The sequence below is a fragment of the Hyla sarda genome, unplaced genomic scaffold (assembly GCF_029499605.1).
Source record: "Hyla sarda isolate aHylSar1 unplaced genomic scaffold, aHylSar1.hap1 scaffold_711, whole genome shotgun sequence".
NCBI classification, from domain to species: domain Eukaryota; kingdom Metazoa; phylum Chordata; class Amphibia; order Anura; family Hylidae; genus Hyla; species Hyla sarda.
The window spans coordinates 117354-132882 of NW_026610731.1; the positions used below are offsets into that span (position 1 = coordinate 117354).

The window sequence follows — 15529 nt, forward strand, 5'->3', positions numbered from 1 at the left end:
ACTCACTTCCACAGGCCTTGCAGAGTGTAAACAACAACAACCCAGCTTTGTTGTGTATGTAACCATAGGGATTTGTGATGTCACCTAGAACCTTCACAGCAGCGACAGCTTTATGAGGAGCATCAGCACTGCTCTGCCTGAGCAGAACCATCACCGCCATAGGTTGTCAAATAACCCGGGTTTAACCCACACAGGTAAGTCCAATGGGGTGCAGGCATGTCCTCTATGCTTACAGCTTCCCGTGGGTGTTGGTTTGATACCGTTTGGGGACAGCCAAGGAGGCATCTGCAGGCAACAAAGGTAGGTGTGTGCTTGTGTGTGTGTTTCCTATGCAGATCCTAAGCCCAGTGTCACATGCAAGTAGGAGGAGTAAGAAGGGTTCCTGGCAAATCCGGGTTATGGATTGCATTTAAAAAGGCCCCGTGGGAGTGCAATGGGCCCCTGTCTTGCTGCTTAGCAATAATGGTATGGGTTTAGGTTCTGCTGTGTGTACTGGTGGTTGACTGCCCCCCAGCCCAGAGTGTGCATGGAAAATTGTCTGGCAGCCTCCCTGACAGCAAGCAGTGATAGTGCCCATGAAGGGGACCTTGTTGGGCCCGCCCCTTTCACGGTTATCGCTTCTCGGCCTTTTGGCTAAGATCAAGTGTAGTATCTGTTCTTATCAGTTTAATATCTGATACGTCCCCTATCTGGGGACCATATATTAAATGGATTTTTGAGAACGGGGGCCGATTTCGAAGCTTGCTTCCGTCGCCCTATGCATTGACCCGATATGGCAGTATCTTCGGGTACAGTGCACCACCCCCTTACAGGGTTAAAAAGAAAGATTCCTACTTTCATTGCTACCTGCTTGCTGGCTAGCCAGCTAGCCAGCCCTGTGGGCCTTGCTGCTGCTGCTGCTGCAGCCAAAAAACAAAAGGTGGTGCTGCTGCTGCTTCTGCTTCTGCTTGTGTCTGGCCGCTGTTGGAGCGTCCAGGCACAGGACTTCTGCTGCTGCTGACTAAATGGCCTCCTTAATTGGATCATTTGAGTAGCCAGCACACCTGTGCAGGTAGGGCATGACATGATAGGCAGCTGCCTTGATAGCGGGTGGGTGCTGAATGTTCCTAATTGACAAAATAAGATTAATGCTTATGAAGAAATATAAAATCTCATCCCTTCCCCAATATCGCGCCACACCCCTACCCCTTAATTCCCTGGTTGAACTTGATGGACATATGTCTTTTTTCGACCGTACTAACTATGTAACTATGTAACATAACATGGGGGGGGGGGGGGGGGGTCTCCTGGCTGTTCACACAGGTGTGTCATTGCTGTACATTGACCATGCATTGCTTCTGTGGTATTGCAAAGGCAAAGACAAATGCTTCCAGCCATCCATTGCACTAATGGATTGGTCATCAGCTGGCTGTCTATGTCCCGCATCAATATAGACCAAAGTACAGAGGGTTAGGCTATGCTATTGTGCACCTACCTGATGCATCAGAAGGTGCGAGGCCCTTGCTAAATTCTGTGCACAGACTTTGAGATCTATGCTTTAGACTGTATCTAAACCTGCTCCAACATGGACTGACATTCTGGCCTACTTTCAGCCGATGCGACTTGTCTGTCGCTGAACAGTCGCTTTTTATGTATTCAGCACCTATGTATAATGTTGTAAAAATGCTCTAGAAGCTAAAGTCGCAGAAATGTCACACATATTTGGCCTGCAACTTTCTGTGCGACAAATTCAGACAGGAAAAATCAGTATAAATCCTTAGAAAATTATCCCCCAGTGTCTCCATCTGCTGGCGGTATTGAATAAGCATTGCTGCACTGATGGGGTATGCATTAGACGAAAAAAAAGAAGAAAAAGAAGAATAATACGCCCAGAAAAGAGGCGAAAAGGAGAAAAACGTAAAAAAACGTGAAAAAAAAGTAAGAGGAAGAGAAGGGAAAAAAAGGTGGAAATGGGTTTAAAAGTGATTTCGGCGGAGAAATATATATATATATATATATATATATACATATATATACGCGCACACACACACATATATATAAACGTATTCTCCGTTGAGATATTGCAGCCGCTGCTGTGTCCAGGCCCAGGAGCCTTAGCACTGTGCTGTGATGTCACTCAATACCACTGACATCACTAGGTGTAAACAACATCTCTCCTTTGCTGTGTATGTGACTATGGAGCTGTTTGGTGATGTCGTCTATTATGGCCTTCATAGAAGCAACAGGAGATTGTTGCATCCATCTAGAACCCTCAGAACTACAGTGCTATGATGTCACTCACTTCCACAGGCCTTGCAGAGTGTAAACAACAACAACCCAGCTTTGTTGTGTATGTAACCATAGGGATTTGTGATGTCACCTAGAACCTTCACAGCAGCGACAGCTTTATGAGGAGCATCAGCACTGCTCTGCCTGAGCAGAACCATCACCGCCATAGGTTGTCAAATAACCCGGGTTTAACCCACACAGGTAAGTCCAATGGGGTGCAGGCATGTCCTCTATGCTTACAGCTTCCCGTGGGTGTTGGTTTGATACCGTTTGGGGACAGCCAAGGAGGCATCTGCAGGCAACAAAGGTAGGTGTGTGCTTGTGTGTGTGTTTCCTATGCAGATCCTAAGCCCAGTGTCACATGCAAGTAGGAGGAGTAAGAAGGGTTCCTGGCAAATCCGGGTTATGGATTGCATTTAAAAAGGCCCCGTGGGAGTGCAATGGGCCCCTGTCTTGCTGCTTAGCAATAATGGTATGGGTTTAGGTTCTGCTGTGTGTACTGGTGGTTGACTGCCCCCCAGCCCAGAGTGTGCATGGAAAATTGTCTGGCAGCCTCCCTGACAGCAAGCAGTGATAGTGCCCATGAAGGGGACCTTGTTGGGCCCGCCCCTTTCACGGTTATCGCTTCTCGGCCTTTTGGCTAAGATCAAGTGTAGTATCTGTTCTTATCAGTTTAATATCTGATACGTCCCCTATCTGGGGACCATATATTAAATGGATTTTTGAGAACGGGGGCCGATTTCGAAGCTTGCTTCCGTCGCCCTATGCATTGACCCGATATGGCAGTATCTTCGGGTACAGTGCACCACCCCCTTACAGGGTTAAAAAGAAAGATTCCTACTTTCATTGCTACCTGCTTGCTGGCTAGCCAGCTAGCCAGCCCTGTGGGCCTTGCTGCTGCTGCTGCTGCAGCCAAAAAACAAAAGGTGGTGCTGCTGCTGCTTCTGCTTGTGTCTGGCCGCTGTTGGAGCGTCCAGGCACAGGACTTCTGCTGCTGCTGACTAAATGGCCTCCTTAATTGGATCATTTGAGTAGCCAGCACACCTGTGCAGGTAGGGCATGACATGATAGGCAGCTGCCTTGATAGCGGGTGGGTGCTGAATGTTCCTAATTGACAAAATAAGATTAATGCTTATGAAGAAATATAAAATCTCATCCCTTCCCCAATATCGCGCCACACCCCTACCCCTTAATTCCCTGGTTGAACTTGATGGACATATGTCTTTTTTCGACCGTACTAACTATGTAACTATGTAACATAACATGGGGGGGGGGGTCTCCTGGCTGTTCACACAGGTGTGTCATTGCTGTACATTGACCATGCATTGCTTCTGTGGTATTGCAAAGGCAAAGACAAATGCTTCCAGCCATCCATTGCACTAATGGATTGGTCATCAGCTGGCTGTCTATGTCCCGCATCAATATAGACCAAAGTACAGAGGGTTAGGCTATGCTATTGTGCACCTACCTGATGCATCAGAAGGTGCGAGGCCCTTGCTAAATTCTGTGCACAGACTTTGAGATCTATGCTTTAGACTGTATCTAAACCTGCTCCAACATGGACTGACATTCTGGCCTACTTTCAGCCGATGCGACTTGTCTGTCGCTGAACAGTCGCTTTTTATGTATTCAGCACCTATGTATAATGTTGTAAAAATGCTCTAGAAGCTAAAGTCGCAGAAATGTCACACATATTTGGCCTGCAACTTTCTGTGCAACAAATTCAGACAGGAAAAATCAGTATAAATCCTTAGAAAATTATCCCCCAGTGTCTCCATCTGCTGGCGGTATTGAATAAGCATTGCTGCACTGATGGGGTATGCATTAGACGAAAAAAAAGAAGAAAAAGAAGAATAATACGCCCAGAAAAGAGGCGAAAAGGAGAAAAACGTAAAAAAACGTGAAAAAAAAGTAAGAGGAAGAGAAGGGAAAAAAAGGTGGAAATGGGTTTAAAAGTGATTTCGGCGGAGAAATATATATATATATATATATATATATATATATATATATATATATATATACGCGCACACACACACATATATATAAACGTATTCTCCGTTGAGATATTGCAGCCGCTGCTGTGTCCAGGCCCAGGAGCCTTAGCACTGTGCTGTGATGTCACTCAATACCACTGACATCACTAGGTGTAAACAACATCTCTCCTTTGCTGTGTATGTGACTATGGAGCTGTTTGGTGATGTCGTCTATTATGGCCTTCATAGAAGCAACAGGAGATTGTTGCATCCATCTAGAACCCTCAGAACTACAGTGCTATGATGTCACTCACTTCCACAGGCCTTGCAGAGTGTAAACAACAACAACCCAGCTTTGTTGTGTATGTAACCATAGGGATTTGTGATGTCACCTAGAACCTTCACAGCAGCGACAGCTTTATGAGGAGCATCAGCACTGCTCTGCCTGAGCAGAACCATCACCGCCATAGGTTGTCAAATAACCCGGGTTTAACCCACACAGGTAAGTCCAATGGGGTGCAGGCATGTCCTCTATGCTTACAGCTTCCCGTGGGTGTTGGTTTGATACCGTTTGGGGACAGCCAAGGAGGCATCTGCAGGCAACAAAGGTAGGTGTGTGCTTGTGTGTGTGTTTCCTATGCAGATCCTAAGCCCAGTGTCACATGCAAGTAGGAGGAGTAAGAAGGGTTCCTGGCAAATCCGGGTTATGGATTGCATTTAAAAAGGCCCCGTGGGAGTGCAATGGGCCCCTGTCTTGCTGCTTAGCAATAATGGTATGGGTTTAGGTTCTGCTGTGTGTACTGGTGGTTGACTGCCCCCCAGCCCAGAGTGTGCATGGAAAATTGTCTGGCAGCCTCCCTGACAGCAAGCAGTGATAGTGCCCATGAAGGGGACCTTGTTGGGCCCGCCCCTTTCACGGTTATCGCTTCTCGGCCTTTTGGCTAAGATCAAGTGTAGTATCTGTTCTTATCAGTTTAATATCTGATACGTCCCCTATCTGGGGACCATATATTAAATGGATTTTTGAGAACGGGGGCCGATTTCGAAGCTTGCTTCCGTCGCCCTATGCATTGACCCGATATGGCAGTATCTTCGGGTACAGTGCACCACCCCCTTACAGGGTTAAAAAGAAAGATTCCTACTTTCATTGCTACCTGCTTGCTGGCTAGCCAGCTAGCCAGCCCTGTGGGCCTTGCTGCTGCTGCTGCTGCAGCCAAAAAACAAAAGGTGGTGCTGCTTCTGCTTCTGCTTGTGTCTGGCCGCTGTTGGAGCGTCCAGGCACAGGACTTCTGCTGCTGCTGACTAAATGGCCTCCTTAATTGGATCATTTGAGTAGCCAGCACACCTGTGCAGGTAGGGCATGACATGATAGGCAGCTGCCTTGATAGCGGGTGGGTGCTGAATGTTCCTAATTGACAAAATAAGATTAATGCTTATGAAGAAATATAAAATCTCATCCCTTCCCCAATATCGCGCCACACCCCTACCCCTTAATTCCCTGGTTGAACTTGATGGACATATGTCTTTTTTCGACCGTACTAACTATGTAACTATGTAACATAACATGGGGGGGGGGGTCTCCTGGCTGTTCACACAGGTGTGTCATTGCTGTACATTGACCATGCATTGCTTCTGTGGTATTGCAAAGGCAAAGACAAATGCTTCCAGCCATCCATTGCACTAATGGATTGGTCATCAGCTGGCTGTCTATGTCCCGCATCAATATAGACCAAAGTACAGAGGGTTAGGCTATGCTATTGTGCACCTACCTGATGCATCAGAAGGTGCGAGGCCCTTGCTAAATTCTGTGCACAGACTTTGAGATCTATGCTTTAGACTGTATCTAAACCTGCTCCAACATGGACTGACATTCTGGCCTACTTTCAGCCGATGCGACTTGTCTGTCGCTGAACAGTCGCTTTTTATGTATTCAGCACCTATGTATAATGTTGTAAAAATGCTCTAGAAGCTAAAGTCGCAGAAATGTCACACATATTTGGCCTGCAACTTTCTGTGCGACAAATTCAGACAGGAAAAATCAGTATAAATCCTTAGAAAATTATCCCCCAGTGTCTCCATCTGCTGGCGGTATTGAATAAGCATTGCTGCACTGATGGGGTATGCATTAGACGAAAAAAAAGAAGAAAAAGAAGAATAATACGCCCAGAAAAGAGGCGAAAAGGAGAAAAACGTAAAAAAACGTGAAAAAAAAGTAAGAGGAAGAGAAGGGAAAAAAAGGTGGAAATGGGTTTAAAAGTGATTTCGGCGGAGAAATATATATATATATATATATATATATATATATATATATATATATACGCGCACACACACACATATATATAAACGTATTCTCCGTTGAGATATTGCAGCCGCTGCTGTGTCCAGGCCCAGGAGCCTTAGCACTGTGCTGTGATGTCACTCAATACCACTGACATCACTAGGTGTAAACAACATCTCTCCTTTGCTGTGTATGTGACTATGGAGCTGTTTGGTGATGTCGTCTATTATGGCCTTCATAGAAGCAACAGGAGATTGTTGCATCCATCTAGAACCCTCAGAACTACAGTGCTATGATGTCACTCACTTCCACAGGCCTTGCAGAGTGTAAACAACAACAACCCAGCTTTGTTGTGTATGTAACCATAGGGATTTGTGATGTCACCTAGAACCTTCACAGCAGCGACAGCTTTATGAGGAGCATCAGCACTGCTCTGCCTGAGCAGAACCATCACCGCCATAGGTTGTCAAATAACCCGGGTTTAACCCACACAGGTAAGTCCAATGGGGTGCAGGCATGTCCTCTATGCTTACAGCTTCCCGTGGGTGTTGGTTTGATACCGTTTGGGGACAGCCAAGGAGGCATCTGCAGGCAACAAAGGTAGGTGTGTGCTTGTGTGTGTGTTTCCTATGCAGATCCTAAGCCCAGTGTCACATGCAAGTAGGAGGAGTAAGAAGGGTTCCTGGCAAATCCGGGTTATGGATTGCATTTAAAAAGGCCCCGTGGGAGTGCAATGGGCCCCTGTCTTGCTGCTTAGCAATAATGGTATGGGTTTAGGTTCTGCTGTGTGTACTGGTGGTTGACTGCCCCCCAGCCCAGAGTGTGCATGGAAAATTGTCTGGCAGCCTCCCTGACAGCAAGCAGTGATAGTGCCCATGAAGGGGACCTTGTTGGGCCCGCCCCTTTCACGGTTATCGCTTCTCGGCCTTTTGGCTAAGATCAAGTGTAGTATCTGTTCTTATCAGTTTAATATCTGATACGTCCCCTATCTGGGGACCATATATTAAATGGATTTTTGAGAACGGGGGCCGATTTCGAAGCTTGCTTCCGTCGCCCTATGCATTGACCCGATATGGCAGTATCTTCGGGTACAGTGCACCACCCCCTTACAGGGTTAAAAAGAAAGATTCCTACTTTCATTGCTACCTGCTTGCTGGCTAGCCAGCTAGCCAGCCCTGTGGGCCTTGCTGCTGCTGCTGCTGCAGCCAAAAAACAAAAGGTGGTGCTGCTGCTGCTTCTGCTTCTGCTTGTGTCTGGCCGCTGTTGGAGCATCCAGGCACAGGACTTCTGCTGCTGCTGACTAAATGGCCTCCTTAATTGGATCATTTGAGTAGCCAGCACACCTGTGCAGGTAGGGCATGACATGATAGGCAGCTGCCTTGATAGCGGGTGGGTGCTGAATGTTCCTAATTGACAAAATAAGATTAATGCTTATGAAGAAATATAAAATCTCATCCCTTCCCCAATATCGCGCCACACCCCTACCCCTTAATTCCCTGGTTGAACTTGATGGACATATGTCTTTTTTCGACCGTACTAACTATGTAACTATGTAACATAACATGGGGGGGGGGGTCTCCTGGCTGTTCACACAGGTGTGTCATTGCTGTACATTGACCATGCATTGCTTCTGTGGTATTGCAAAGGCAAAGACAAATGCTTCCAGCCATCCATTGCACTAATGGATTGGTCATCAGCTGGCTGTCTATGTCCCGCATCAATATAGACCAAAGTACAGAGGGTTAGGCTATGCTATTGTGCACCTACCTGATGCATCAGAAGGTGCGAGGCCCTTGCTAAATTCTGTGCACAGACTTTGAGATCTATGCTTTAGACTGTATCTAAACCTGCTCCAACATGGACTGACATTCTGGCCTACTTTCAGCCGATGCGACTTGTCTGTCGCTGAACAGTCGCTTTTTATGTATTCAGCACCTATGTATAATGTTGTAAAAATGCTCTAGAAGCTAAAGTCGCAGAAATGTCACACATATTTGGCCTGCAACTTTCTGTGCGACAAATTCAGACAGGAAAAATCAGTATAAATCCTTAGAAAATTATCCCCCAGTGTCTCCATCTGCTGGCGGTATTGAATAAGCATTGCTGCACTGATGGGGTATGCATTAGACGAAAAAAAAGAAGAAAAAGAAGAATAATACGCCCAGAAAAGAGGCGAAAAGGAGAAAAACGTAAAAAAACGTGAAAAAAAAGTAAGAGGAAGAGAAGGGAAAAAAAGGTGGAAATGGGTTTAAAAGTGATTTCGGCGGAGAAATATATATATATATATATATATATATATATATATATATATATATATATATACGCGCACACACACACATATATATAAACGTATTCTCCGTTGAGATATTGCAGCCGCTGCTGTGTCCAGGCCCAGGAGCCTTAGCACTGTGCTGTGATGTCACTCAATACCACTGACATCACTAGGTGTAAACAACATCTCTCCTTTGCTGTGTATGTGACTATGGAGCTGTTTGGTGATGTCGTCTATTATGGCCTTCATAGAAGCAACAGGAGATTGTTGCATCCATCTAGAACCCTCAGAACTACAGTGCTATGATGTCACTCACTTCCACAGGCCTTGCAGAGTGTAAACAACAACAACCCAGCTTTGTTGTGTATGTAACCATAGGGATTTGTGATGTCACCTAGAACCTTCACAGCAGCGACAGCTTTATGAGGAGCATCAGCACTGCTCTGCCTGAGCAGAACCATCACCGCCATAGGTTGTCAAATAACCCGGGTTTAACCCACACAGGTAAGTCCAATGGGGTGCAGGCATGTCCTCTATGCTTACAGCTTCCCGTGGGTGTTGGTTTGATACCGTTTGGGGACAGCCAAGGAGGCATCTGCAGGCAACAAAGGTAGGTGTGTGCTTGTGTGTGTGTTTCCTATGCAGATCCTAAGCCCAGTGTCACATGCAAGTAGGAGGAGTAAGAAGGGTTCCTGGCAAATCCGGGTTATGGATTGCATTTAAAAAGGCCCCGTGGGAGTGCAATGGGCCCCTGTCTTGCTGCTTAGCAATAATGGTATGGGTTTAGGTTCTGCTGTGTGTACTGGTGGTTGACTGCCCCCCAGCCCAGAGTGTGCATGGAAAATTGTCTGGCAGCCTCCCTGACAGCAAGCAGTGATAGTGCCCATGAAGGGGACCTTGTTGGGCCCGCCCCTTTCACGGTTATCGCTTCTCGGCCTTTTGGCTAAGATCAAGTGTAGTATCTGTTCTTATCAGTTTAATATCTGATACGTCCCCTATCTGGGGACCATATATTAAATGGATTTTTGAGAACGGGGGCCGATTTCGAAGCTTGCTTCCGTCGCCCTATGCATTGACCCGATATGGCAGTATCTTCGGGTACAGTGCACCACCCCCTTACAGGGTTAAAAAGAAAGATTCCTACTTTCATTGCTACCTGCTTGCTGGCTAGCCAGCTAGCCAGCCCTGTGGGCCTTGCTGCTGCTGCTGCTGCAGCCAAAAAACAAAAGGTGGTGCTGCTGCTGCTTCTGCTTCTGCTTGTGTCTGGCCGCTGTTGGAGCGTCCAGGCACAGGACTTCTGCTGCTGCTGACTAAATGGCCTCCTTAATTGGATCATTTGAGTAGCCAGCACACCTGTGCAGGTAGGGCATGACATGATAGGCAGCTGCCTTGATAGCGGGTGGGTGCTGAATGTTCCTAATTGACAAAATAAGATTAATGCTTATGAAGAAATATAAAATCTCATCCCTTCCCCAATATCGCGCCACACCCCTACCCCTTAATTCCCTGGTTGAACTTGATGGACATATGTCTTTTTTCGACCGTACTAACTATGTAACTATGTAACATAACATGGGGGGGGGGGTCTCCTGGCTGTTCACACAGGTGTGTCATTGCTGTACATTGACCATGCATTGCTTCTGTGGTATTGCAAAGGCAAAGACAAATGCTTCCAGCCATCCATTGCACTAATGGATTGGTCATCAGCTGGCTGTCTATGTCCCGCATCAATATAGACCAAAGTACAGAGGGTTAGGCTATGCTATTGTGCACCTACCTGATGCATCAGAAGGTGCGAGGCCCTTGCTAAATTCTGTGCACAGACTTTGAGATCTATGCTTTAGACTGTATCTAAACCTGCTCCAACATGGACTGACATTCTGGCCTACTTTCAGCCGATGCGACTTGTCTGTCGCTGAACAGTCGCTTTTTATGTATTCAGCACCTATGTATAATGTTGTAAAAATGCTCTAGAAGCTAAAGTCGCAGAAATGTCACACATATTTGGCCTGCAACTTTCTGTGCGACAAATTCAGACAGGAAAAATCAGTATAAATCCTTAGAAAATTATCCCCCAGTGTCTCCATCTGCTGGCGGTATTGAATAAGCATTGCTGCACTGATGGGGTATGCATTAGACGAAAAAAAAGAAGAAAAAGAAGAATAATACGCCCAGAAAAGAGGCGAAAAGGAGAAAAACGTAAAAAAACGTGAAAAAAAAGTAAGAGGAAGAGAAGGGAAAAAAAGGTGGAAATGGGTTTAAAAGTGATTTCGGCGGAGAAATATATATATATATATATATATATATATATATATATATATACGCGCACACACACACATATATATAAACGTATTCTCCGTTGAGATATTGCAGCCGCTGCTGTGTCCAGGCCCAGGAGCCTTAGCACTGTGCTGTGATGTCACTCAATACCACTGACATCACTAGGTGTAAACAACATCTCTCCTTTGCTGTGTATGTGACTATGGAGCTGTTTGGTGATGTCGTCTATTATGGCCTTCATAGAAGCAACAGGAGATTGTTGCATCCATCTAGAACCCTCAGAACTACAGTGCTATGATGTCACTCACTTCCACAGGCCTTGCAGAGTGTAAACAACAACAACCCAGCTTTGTTGTGTATGTAACCATAGGGATTTGTGATGTCACCTAGAACCTTCACAGCAGCGACAGCTTTATGAGGAGCATCAGCACTGCTCTGCCTGAGCAGAACCATCACCGCCATAGGTTGTCAAATAACCCGGGTTTAACCCACACAGGTAAGTCCAATGGGGTGCAGGCATGTCCTCTATGCTTACAGCTTCCCGTGGGTGTTGGTTTGATACCGTTTGGGGACAGCCAAGGAGGCATCTGCAGGCAACAAAGGTAGGTGTGTGCTTGTGTGTGTGTTTCCTATGCAGATCCTAAGCCCAGTGTCACATGCAAGTAGGAGGAGTAAGAAGGGTTCCTGGCAAATCCGGGTTATGGATTGCATTTAAAAAGGCCCCGTGGGAGTGCAATGGGCCCCTGTCTTGCTGCTTAGCAATAATGGTATGGGTTTAGGTTCTGCTGTGTGTACTGGTGGTTGACTGCCCCCCAGCCCAGAGTGTGCATGGAAAATTGTCTGGCAGCCTCCCTGACAGCAAGCAGTGATAGTGCCCATGAAGGGGACCTTGTTGGGCCCGCCCCTTTCACGGTTATCGCTTCTCGGCCTTTTGGTTAAGATCAAGTGTAGTATCTGTTCTTATCAGTTTAATATCTGATACGTCCCCTATCTGGGGACCATATATTAAATGGATTTTTGAGAACGGGGGCCGATTTCGAAGCTTGCTTCCGTCGCCCTATGCATTGACCCGATATGGCAGTATCTTCGGGTACAGTGCACCACCCCCTTACAGGGTTAAAAAGAAAGATTCCTACTTTCATTGCTACCTGCTTGCTGGCTAGCCAGCTAGCCAGCCCTGTGGGCCTTGCTGCTGCTGCTGCTGCAGCCAAAAAACAAAAGGTGGTGCTGCTGCTGCTTCTGCTTCTGCTTGTGTCTGGCCGCTGTTGGAGCGTCCAGGCACAGGACTTCTGCTGCTGCTGACTAAATGGCCTCCTTAATTGGATCATTTGAGTAGCCAGCACACCTGTGCAGGTAGGGCATGACATGATAGGCAGCTGCCTTGATAGCGGGTGGGTGCTGAATGTTCCTAATTGACAAAATAAGATTAATGCTTATGAAGAAATATAAAATCTCATCCCTTCCCCAATATCGCGCCACACCCCTACCCCTTAATTCCCTGGTTGAACTTGATGGACATATGTCTTTTTTCGACCGTACTAACTATGTAACTATGTAACATAACATGGGGGGGGGGGTCTCCTGGCTGTTCACACAGGTGTGTCATTGCTGTACATTGACCATGCATTGCTTCTGTGGTATTGCAAAGGCAAAGACAAATGCTTCCAGCCATCCATTGCACTAATGGATTGGTCATCAGCTGGCTGTCTATGTCCCGCATCAATATAGACCAAAGTACAGAGGGTTAGGCTATGCTATTGTGCACCTACCTGATGCATCAGAAGGTGCGAGGCCCTTGCTAAATTCTGTGCACAGACTTTGAGATCTATGCTTTAGACTGTATCTAAACCTGCTCCAACATGGACTGACATTCTGGCCTACTTTCAGCCGATGCGACTTGTCTGTCGCTGAACAGTCGCTTTTTATGTATTCAGCACCTATGTATAATGTTGTAAAAATGCTCTAGAAGCTAAAGTCGCAGAAATGTCACACATATTTGGCCTGCAACTTTCTGTGCGACAAATTCAGACAGGAAAAATCAGTATAAATCCTTAGAAAATTATCCCCCAGTGTCTCCATCTGCTGGCGGTATTGAATAAGCATTGCTGCACTGATGGGGTATGCATTAGACGAAAAAAAAGAAGAAAAAGAAGAATAATACGCCCAGAAAAGAGGCGAAAAGGAGAAAAACGTAAAAAAACGTGAAAAAAAAGTAAGAGGAAGAGAAGGGAAAAAAAGGTGGAAATGGGTTTAAAAGTGATTTCGGCGGAGAATATATATATATATATATATATATATATATATATACGCGCACACACACACATATATATAAACGTATTCTCCGTTGAGATATTGCAGCCGCTGCTGTGTCCAGGCCCAGGAGCCTTAGCACTGTGCTGTGATGTCACTCAATACCACTGACATCACTAGGTGTAAACAACATCTCTCCTTTGCTGTGTATGTGACTATGGAGCTGTTTGGTGATGTCGTCTATTATGGCCTTCATAGAAGCAACAGGAGATTGTTGCATCCATCTAGAACCCTCAGAACTACAGTGCTATGATGTCACTCACTTCCACAGGCCTTGCAGAGTGTAAACAACAACAACCCAGCTTTGTTGTGTATGTAACCATAGGGATTTGTGATGTCACCTAGAACCTTCACAGCAGCGACAGCTTTATGAGGAGCATCAGCACTGCTCTGCCTGAGCAGAACCATCACCGCCATAGGTTGTCAAATAACCCGGGTTTAACCCACACAGGTAAGTCCAATGGGGTGCAGGCATGTCCTCTATGCTTACAGCTTCCCGTGGGTGTTGGTTTGATACCGTTTGGGGACAGCCAAGGAGGCATCTGCAGGCAACAAAGGTAGGTGTGTGCTTGTGTGTGTGTTTCCTATGCAGATCCTAAGCCCAGTGTCACATGCAAGTAGGAGGAGTAAGAAGGGTTCCTGGCAAATCCGGGTTATGGATTGCATTTAAAAAGGCCCCGTGGGAGTGCAATGGGCCCCTGTCTTGCTGCTTAGCAATAATGGTATGGGTTTAGGTTCTGCTGTGTGTACTGGTGGTTGACTGCCCCCCAGCCCAGAGTGTGCATGGAAAATTGTCTGGCAGCCTCCCTGACAGCAAGCAGTGATAGTGCCCATGAAGGGGACCTTGTTGGGCCCGCCCCTTTCACGGTTATCGCTTCTCGGCCTTTTGGCTAAGATCAAGTGTAGTATCTGTTCTTATCAGTTTAATATCTGATACGTCCCCTATCTGGGGACCATATATTAAATGGATTTTTGAGAACGGGGGCCGATTTCGAAGCTTGCTTCCGTCGCCCTATGCATTGACCCGATATGGCAGTATCTTCGGGTACAGTGCACCACCCCCTTACAGGGTTAAAAAGAAAGATTCCTACTTTCATTGCTACCTGCTTGCTGGCTAGCCAGCTAGCCAGCCCTGTGGGCCTTGCTGCTGCTGCTGCTGCAGCCAAAAAACAAAAGGTGGTGCTGCTGCTGCTTCTGCTTCTGCTTGTGTCTGGCCGCTGTTGGAGCGTCCAGGCACAGGACTTCTGCTGCTGCTGACTAAATGGCCTCCTTAATTGGATCATTTGAGTAGCCAGCACACCTGTGCAGGTAGGGCATGACATGATAGGCAGCTGCCTTGATAGCGGGTGGGTGCTGAATGTTCCTAATTGACAAAATAAGATTAATGCTTATGAAGAAATATAAAATCTCATCCCTTCCCCAATATCGCGCCACACCCCTACCCCTTAATTCCCTGGTTGAACTTGATGGACATATGTCTTTTTTCGACCGTACTAACTATGTAACTATGTAACATAACATGGGGGGGGGGGTCTCCTGGCTGTTCACACAGGTGTGTCATTGCTGTACATTGACCATGCATTGCTTCTGTGGTATTGCAAAGGCAAAGACAAATGCTTCCAGCCATCCATTGCACTAATGGATTGGTCATCAGCTGGCTGTCTATGTCCCGCATCAATATAGACCAAAGTACAGAGGGTTAGGCTATGCTATTGTGCACCTACCTGATGCATCAGAAGGTGCGAGGCCCTTGCTAAATTCTGTGCACAGACTTTGAGATCTATGCTTTAGACTGTATCTAAACCTGCTCCAACATGGACTGACATTCTGGCCTACTTTCAGCCGATGCGACTTGTCTGTCGCTGAACAGTCGCTTTTTATGTATTCAGCACCTATGTATAATGTTGTAAAAATGCTCTAGAAGCTAAAGTCGCAGAAATGTCACACATATTTGGCCTGCAACTTTCTGTGCGACAAATTCAGACAGGAAAAATCAGTATAAATCCTTAGAAAATTATCCCCCAGTGTCTCCATCTGCTGGCGGTATTGAATAAGCATTGCTGCACTGATGGGGTATGCATTAGACGAAAAAAAAGAAGAAAAAGAAGAATAATACGCCCAGAAAAGAGGCGAAAAGGAGAAAAACGT

General features: G+C 46.3%; 7 non-coding genes across 7 annotated transcripts; all 7 read left to right on the plus strand.

Annotated features, from left to right (window-relative positions):
- Window positions 1–613: 613 nt before the first annotated feature.
- On the plus strand, window positions 614–804 carry LOC130344334 (U2 spliceosomal RNA). The gene has a single exon (XR_008883290.1). It is a non-coding gene; the product is annotated as a U2 spliceosomal RNA (small nuclear RNA).
- Window positions 805–2888: 2084 nt separating this feature from the next.
- LOC130344251 (U2 spliceosomal RNA) lies at window positions 2889–3079 on the plus strand. Its single transcript, XR_008883217.1, has one exon. It is a non-coding gene; the product is annotated as a U2 spliceosomal RNA (small nuclear RNA).
- A 2083-nt stretch (window positions 3080–5162) lies between these two features.
- Window positions 5163–5353, plus strand: LOC130344252 (U2 spliceosomal RNA). The gene has a single exon (XR_008883218.1). It is a non-coding gene; the product is annotated as a U2 spliceosomal RNA (small nuclear RNA).
- Window positions 5354–7432: 2079 nt separating this feature from the next.
- Window positions 7433–7623, plus strand: LOC130344254 (U2 spliceosomal RNA). Its single transcript, XR_008883219.1, has one exon. It is a non-coding gene; the product is annotated as a U2 spliceosomal RNA (small nuclear RNA).
- Window positions 7624–9714: 2091 nt separating this feature from the next.
- Window positions 9715–9905, plus strand: LOC130344255 (U2 spliceosomal RNA). Its single transcript, XR_008883220.1, has one exon. It is a non-coding gene; the product is annotated as a U2 spliceosomal RNA (small nuclear RNA).
- Window positions 9906–11986: 2081 nt separating this feature from the next.
- Window positions 11987–12177, plus strand: LOC130344276 (U2 spliceosomal RNA). Its single transcript, XR_008883239.1, has one exon. It is a non-coding gene; the product is annotated as a U2 spliceosomal RNA (small nuclear RNA).
- A 2074-nt stretch (window positions 12178–14251) lies between these two features.
- LOC130344256 (U2 spliceosomal RNA) lies at window positions 14252–14442 on the plus strand. The gene has a single exon (XR_008883221.1). It is a non-coding gene; the product is annotated as a U2 spliceosomal RNA (small nuclear RNA).
- Window positions 14443–15529: the final 1087 nt, after the last annotated feature.